The following is an 8,191-nucleotide window of genomic DNA, read 5'->3' as shown; positions in this document are numbered from 1 at the left end:
CTAGCCAAATATGACATTTAATGGATAAAATGAAAAGGCCATTCTTACCTTTTTCCCAACCTGAGGTAGAAAATATTAAACCATTAAATACTGAGTATATTAACTATATGATTTTTGTATATAGCCTTTTAATAATTTGATGACGTTCCATTCTATTCCTAGTTTGTTGAGAGTTTTTATAATAAGGTAAGTTGAATTTTGCCAAATGCTTTTTCTATATCAATCGTATTTTTTGTACTCTGTGTAAGTCCATCTAGGGAGTTACACTGATTTATTTTCAAATGTTAAGCCAACATATATTATTTTCATGAGCCTTACTTTTTATTATTCACTGAATTCAATTAGCTAAAATTTTCTTAAGCAATTTTGACTGTCTCTTTATGAGGGATATTACTCTGGAGTTTTCTTTCCTAGAAATGTGTTAATTGATAAAATGAGTTGTGAAATATTTCCTCTTCTGAAAGTTCTAAAAGAGTTTATGTAGAATTTTATAATTTTCTTCCATAAATATTTGGTAGAATTCATGAGTAAAGCTATCTGGGAGTTTCCTATGTAAGAAGATAAATTATAAATTGAATTTCTCTAAATAAGTTATCTGTTTCTTCTTGAACATGCTTTGGTAGTTGCTGTTCTTAAAAAAAAATGGTTCATTTTACCTAAGTTGTTGAATTAATTTGCATAAAGTCTTTTAAGACTTTTTTTATCCACTTTATGTCTGTATAACATTATATATGTTTATTTTTTCATTACTAATATTGATTATTTAATCTTCTCTTTTTTAATTGACCAATTTAGCTAGAAGTGTCTACATTTTATTGACTGTTCAAAGAATCATTTTTAGTTTATTACTTTTCTCTTATTTGCTCATTTTCTATTTCACTGATTTTCCCTTCATTACTGAATGATATTTTCACTGAGCATAAAATTCTAGTGTGACAGATATTTTCTTTTAGCACCTTTAAAATGTGCTAATTACTCTGGCTTCTGTAGGTTCTGGTGAAAAATCCACAATTATTTGAATCACTGTTTTTCTGTGGGTAACGTGCCATGTTTTTTCCTGGTTGCTTTCTTTTTTTTTTTTTTTTTTTGAAAGAAAGAAAGAGAAAGAGAAAGAGAAAGAGGGAGAGAGAACAGTAGTCTTGCTGTATTGCCCAGGCTGGAGTACAATCTAAAAATAGGTGTTAAAAACCTCTTTTTTGCCGATAATTGTGCTTAACAGCAGAGACAGGAAGGAATAAGAGAAGAAAATAACAAGCGAACAGCCAACCAATATTTCATTTAAGTCTGTGAAATGCTTTGCAAATGCTGAAGAGTGATTTACTTCCAATTATGTGGTCACTTTCAAAATAGGTGTAATGTGATACTGAGAAAAATGTATGTTCTGTGGACCTGGGGTGAAGAATTCTATAAATATTCACTGAGTTTACTTGTTCCAGGTCTGAGTTCAAATCATAGATGTCCCTGTTAATTTTCTATCTCGTTGATCCTTCTAACATTAACAATGTGGTGTCAAAGTCTCCCGCTATTATTGTGCGAGAGTCCAAGTCTCTTTATAAGTCATTAAGAACTTGTCTTATGTATCTGGGTGCTCCTATTTTGGGTGCATATATATTTATGATCATTGACTCCTGTTGTTGCATTGATCCTTTTACCATTATGTAATGTCCTTCTTTGTTTCTTTTAGTCTTTGTTACTGTTAAAGTCTATTTTGTCAGAGACGAAAGTTACAACTCCTGTTTTTTCTTTTGCTCTCCATTTGATTGGTAAGTCTTCCACCAACTCTTTGCTTTGAGTCTTTGTGTGTCCTTGCTTATGAGATGGATCTGGATGCAGCGTACCAATGGGTTTTGACTTTTTATTCATTTTGCCTGTCTGTGTCTTTGATTGGGGCATTTAATCCATTTAAATTTAGGATTAATATTGATATTTGTGAGTTTAATATTGTCGTTTAATGCTAGCTGGCTATTTTGCCCATTAGTTGATGTAGATTCTTACTATGGAGATACTCTTTACCTTTTGGTAAGTTTTTGGAATGACTGATACTAGTTGTTCCTTTCTGTGTATAGTGCTTCTTTCAGAAGCTCTTTACAAGAGGTAAATTTATCCACCTGTTGTCTTTGTAATTACCGACTTTCAAATTAGGTCTCTGAGTGGACGTCCAACTTGTTGATTCCCAGCGCTGGAGTCTGAGCAACCCACTGCACCAGCTCAAACAGCGGCATTAAGATTGATGGTGCTTTTCTGCTTTACAAGCAGGCCTGGTGGTGGTGAAATCTCTGAGTGCTTGCTTGTTCATGAAAAATTTTATTTTTCCTTCATTTATGAAGCTTAGTTTGACTGGATATGAAATTCTGGGTTGAAAATTCTTTTCTTTGAGGGTATTGAATATTGACCCCCACTCTCTTCTAGTTTGTAGGGTTTCTGCTGAGAGATCTGCTGTGAGTCTGATAGGCTTCCCTTTATGGGTAACCTGACCTTTCTCGCTAGCTGCCCTTAGAATTTTCTTTTATTTCAACCCTGGTTAATCTAACAATTATGTGTCTTGGAGTTGCTCTACTTGAGGAATATCTTTGTGGGGTTCTCTGTATTACCTGGAGTTGAGTATTGTCCTGGCTTATTAGATTAGGAAAGTTTTCCTGAATAATATCCTGAAGAATATTTTTCAGCTTGGATTCATTTTCTTCATGACATTCAGGTACACCTATCAAACGTAAATTAGGTCTTTTCACATAGTCCCTTATTTCTTGGAGACTTTGCTCATTCCTTTTTACTCTTTCTTCTCTAATCTTGTCTTCTCATTTCATTTCATTAAGTTGGTCTTCGACCTCTGATATCCTTTCTTCTGCTTGATCAATTCAACTGTTAAAATCTGTGCATACTTCGCGGAGTTCTCGTATTGTATTCTTCAGTTCCATTAATTCACTTATATTCCTCTCTAAATTGTCTATTCTCGTTAGGATTTTGTCAAACCTTTCTTCAAGGTTCTTAGTTTCTTTACATTGGGCTAGGACATGTTCTTTTAACTCACAGAAGTTTCTTATTATCCACTTTCTGAAGCCTAATTCTGTTATTGGAACGCACTCGTTCTCCATCAGGCCTTGATCCCTTGTTGATGAGGAACTGTGATCCCCTGTAGAGGGAGAGGCATTCTGATTTTGGGTATTCTCAGCCTTTTTAATGCTGGTTTCTTCCCATCATTGTAAATTTATCCACCTGTTGTCTTTGTAATTACCGACTTTCAAATTAGGTCTCTGAGTGGACGTCCAACTTGTTGATTCCCAGCGCTGGAGTCTGAGCAACCCACTGCACCAGCTCAAACAGCGGCATTAAGATTGATGGTGCTTTTCTGCCCGGGAATCTCCGGTCTGGCTTCCTTCTTGGGTCCCTTTTTCAGTCAGCTGAATAGATGACTCTGCCTTCCCAGAGCTCCAAACGTCGACCAAAAGGGGACCCAGTCCCGTTTACTCTGCACCAAGAACCGCCGTGCCAGGGCACTGGCAAAACTGCTGCGTCGGCCACAAGAGTCACGCTGGTGACCCATGGGGCTGCTCCGCTGAATCTCCTGGTCTGTGAGCAACAAATAGTCATCTGAAAGTGTGGCGTCCTCTCGTTCTCTGTGCTTTCACTGGGAGCTACAATCCTGAGCTGCTAGTAATTGGCTATCTTGGATCTCTCTCTCCTGGTTGCTTTCAACAGTTTTTCCATCTTTAATTTTCAGCAATTTAATTATTATGACTCTGGGACTAGATTTCTTCAGACTTAGTTTGTTTGCATTTCACTCAGCCTCTTAAATCTTTCAGTTTATATCTTTCATCGTATTTGAGAACTTTTCAGCCATTATTTTTTCAAATATTTTTCAGCACCATATTCTTTCTCCTCCTCTTCTATTACTCCAATACATGTATATTATAGCTTTTGTGTACTGGCATAGATCCCTAAGATTTTTTTCTTTCTTTCCTCTAACATTTTACTTTCTGTTGTTCATACTGAATAATTTCCATTGTTCTATATTCAAATTTGCTCTCTCTTCTATAATCTTTATTCTACTTTTGAGTCTACTCAATGAGCTGTTGGGTTTTCTTTTAAATTTTAGATATTATATTTTACAATTTTAAATTTTTCAGTTGATTCTTCTTTATTTCTTGCCTGATATTTTCTGTTTTAATATTTGTTTCAAGAGTGCCCACAATTGCTCATTTGAGAATTTTTGTAATAGTTGCTTTAAAGTCTTTCTCAGATAATTCCAAGCAGGGGAAGGAAAAAAGTTTTAATTTAAAATGGCATTTAGAGATTTGACTCTTACATGATTTGACATTTTAATTGATGGACAAAGTTATTCTAATTTTTTTTTTTTTAAGAGACTAGAGAATATTGTTCTTATCCAAGAATGACCAATATTAGACCTGTTTTAGATTTCATTTGGAGGCAGAGGAATGAATAGTGTTTCCTTACTGCACCCTATGGATTTCTGATAATTTTACATATCAATTACATATATGTGATTTATCACTCATCTTTCTCCCTGACATTTTATTCTTCCTTAACGTAAAATCAAATGCTGATTTCATTTTCATTGAAGTTTTATAGTAACATTTTCAAAGAAGGTGTGTGCGTACTTACTAGGTCCTTGTAGGTCTGAAAATGTCACGTCTTCACCCAATTCATAAACAATGTCCTGAGGACAAGATTCTAGAATCACAGGTCTTTTTACTCAAAGGCCCATAATGTCACTTCACTGTCTTCTTTTTTACTGTGTTGCAGGTAAGAAGATCGATAGTGTTGTCAATGTTTTCTTTGTAACTTGTTTTCTCTGTCTGGAAGCTTAATAAGAAGTACTCTAATTGTACCAGTTGGTCAGTTAGGTGCCCTAGAATGTGGCCAGGAGTTTCTCTCTTCTTTAAACACTTGCAGCACTTAGATGATCTTTATCATCTAAAAACTCAAGTCTTCATCCAGCTTACAGAGATATTTTTATATTAATTCTTTGATTTTTGTTATTCCTCCTTTTCTTGCTCTTCTTCTGAAAGTCTTATTAATTGAAATAATTTATTTAATGAGTGTATCCTACCTGTTACTCTTCAATTCTAATTTTCATTTCTTTTTTCTTCTGTATCCTAGTATGATTCCTTAAACGAATATTTTGGGTCGTTGTTGACAATATTCAGCAGTCACTATGCTGTTTTTCACAATCTTCATTTTTAAATGTTACCTTTCTTGCTTTAAATTTACTCTCTTTTGTTTTTTAAGGTTTTTACATATTATTTCTGCTACTAAATTCAAAATCCAGCTTGAGGAAAGTCACCTGTCCTAATCATTTAGAGGGATAGCTCTCTTCCAACTTGCTGATACCTGTTAAAATTAAGTATTCCGGCTGGGCGTGGTGGCTCATGTCTATAATCCTAGCACTTTGAGAGGCCAAGGTGGGCAGATCACAAGGTCAAGAGATCGAGACCATCCTGGCCAACATGGTGAAACCCTGTCTACTAAAAATACAAAAATTAGCCAGGCATAGCGGCGCTCACCTGTAGTCCCAGCTACTTGGGAGGCGGAGGCAGGAGAATCGCTTGAACCCAGGAGGCGGAGGTTGCGGTGAGCTGAGATTGCGCCATTGCACTCCAGCCTGGCAACAGAGTGAGACTCCGTCAAAAAAAAAAGTATTCCATCAACACTGAAGAAAGATAAAATAAGTTAGCCTCAGAAGAAAATTAGTATTTGACTCAATGAAATGCAATTGAAAGAAGCACTAATGGAGGAGAAAAACAAGATAGCATGAGAGAGAAACCAGATCATTAAAACAGAGATAGAATTTTGTGGCTGAAAAGCTAGACAGTGATTCAGGGCATACTGCAAGCAGCTTTGTGGTCAGTTGCTTTGTATCCATCAGAAGACGTGTGAAGAGCAGAAAGCAGAGGCAGAATGTAATGAAAAGCTGAAGAGGTAGAAACTGGTGAAAGAGAAGATGTTCTCAGAACCCTGGGCAGAAGACTAATCAGCCAAGGAAACATGAGAAGCTCAAAAGCTCCAGAAAGAGCTGCAGGAGAACGTGTCCCTGGGTCTGAATGCCCAGGTCAGCAGCATCCAGGTGCAAAAGCAGGTAGTGCAGTAGCTAGAGGAAGAGGAGGTGCACCTTATAGAAAAACACAACACACAGATTAAACTTTAGAATGAACAGGATAAGCTGGAGAAAGTGGAGGCAAAGGAGGAAATTGAGACCTTTTTGCAAAAAGTCTTCCAAGAGAAGGTGGAATGTATTTGACAGAAATACAGAAAAGAAGGACTTGAACATGAGCTTTGTGCAAGGGTCCTTCAAGACTTACAGGAAGAGGCTGATTAAAAAAGCAAAGAAGAGAAGACGTGAGAAAGAAACAGAAGACATCTCATAAAATATGCAGCATAGCAACATCAGGGGAATAAAGCTTTGGAGAAATTATTAGACAAAATAATAGAGGCAGAGAAGGAAAAAAACGTTGGCCAAGAAGGACAGGAAGTCAGATTGGAAAAGAAGGCAAGGAAGCAACTTGTGGATGAGGTTACGTGTACAGGAAAAGTTCAAGTTCGAGAAATATTGCAAAGAAAAGCAAAAGAATGGAAAAGATATGCTATGGAATAGGATTACATAAATGAAGGTTTTAAAGAAGTTAAGGATGAAGAGGAAAATGTTGCAAGATGCAGTGGTTTAGCTTAGAAGTATAAGAGACAACTGCAAAAGCGAATATTCCACCAGCAGCAGGCCCGGGAAGCAGAGAAGAAAGAGGAACACCGAGTGTTTGAAGCAGGGATAACAGCAAACAAGAATTGCCAGGACAAAATTCAGGAGACACCAACCACCATCAAATGCCATCCAGAAATAGGCATTTTATGTGGTAAGTGGGCCCTAATAGGCTTCCAGCATAGTTTCCTAAGCATTAATATATTTTTTCTCAGTCCTTTAATATTTTCAACTATAATATATTTGAATGTACCTTAAAAAAATACTGGATTTTGTCATGCACAGTGGCTCATGCCTATAATCCCAGCACTTTGGGAGGCTGAGGCAGGTGAATCACGAGGTCAGAAGTTCAAGGCCATCCTGGCCAAGATGGTGAAACCCCGTCTCTACAGAAAATACAAAAAGTAGCCAGGTGCAGTGGTGGATGCCTGTAATCCCAGTTACTCAGGAGGCTGAGGGAGGAGAATCACTTGAACCTGGGAGGCAGAGGTTGCAGTGAGCCAAGATTGCTCCATTGCACTCCAGCCTGGGTGACAGAGCGAGACTCTGTCTCAAAAAACAATAACAACAAAAAACTGGATTCTACATAGCTTCTTCAATTTTATCACCCTGGTGTGGTCCCATCTGCTACTATTATTATCAGGAGGGATATTCCTTAGAGCTGGCAGGTCTATCTCCCAGGCAATTGTAAATTGTCAGACAAAGAAGTTATGTTTCATTATCCTGCGAGTCTGATGACAGCAAGCAAACGAGCTGCAATCCTGGAATAATGGGTGGGGAGAGGAGTCACAAGATTCCCAGGCTCCTCCCAGATCTTGAGATAAAAGAAAGGTTCGCCTCAGCATGTCATGACTCTTTAGACTGTGGAAGAGCCACTAAGGTACCAGCATGGGCAGCTGGTTGACCTCCTCAATCAACTGCAGTATCCTTGAATTTTTGCCCCAGGTTCTCCCAGACGTACTAGTCTCTTGTCAGGTCTAGGATGTTTCATCTCCTCTGTACCAGAACCTTATAAAAAAACTCATTTTGCTGCTCCTAGGCTGTCTCAGGAGCACTTGGAGCTTTGGTTTGCAGATAGGATCTCCTTTTCTGACTCTATGATTGGCAAACAACTCCTTTCCTCTTTCCTGCCCCAAACTTATGCAAACCAAGACATCTTCCCAGTGGTGACCTTAGAAGGAGAAAGGAGTCAAGCACCTATACTTAGCCTACCATCTTTTCAGAATGCTTTGAAAACCATTTATTAGATTTATGATTTTATATAATTTTACTTCTTTCTCATCACATTATAAGCTCTTTGAGACTAGGTATATTATCTTTTAATTCTCTCTTATCTACTTTTTTTTTCACAGCTGCTTACTTACAGATCTTATCCACTTTTCTTATCACGCTATTCAGTTAAAATTTGGAATTCAGTAAATATCTTTTGTTCCCAAAATTTGCATTAGATCACTTTTACGGACAATTCCAAGTAATTCCTCT

The sequence above is a fragment of the Aotus nancymaae genome, unplaced genomic scaffold (assembly GCF_030222135.1).
Source record: "Aotus nancymaae isolate 86718 unplaced genomic scaffold, 86718_ANA_hifiasm-v0.15.2.pri h1tg000014l, whole genome shotgun sequence".
Taxonomy (NCBI): domain Eukaryota; kingdom Metazoa; phylum Chordata; class Mammalia; order Primates; family Aotidae; genus Aotus; species Aotus nancymaae.
This window is presented reverse-complemented; position numbering follows the sequence as displayed.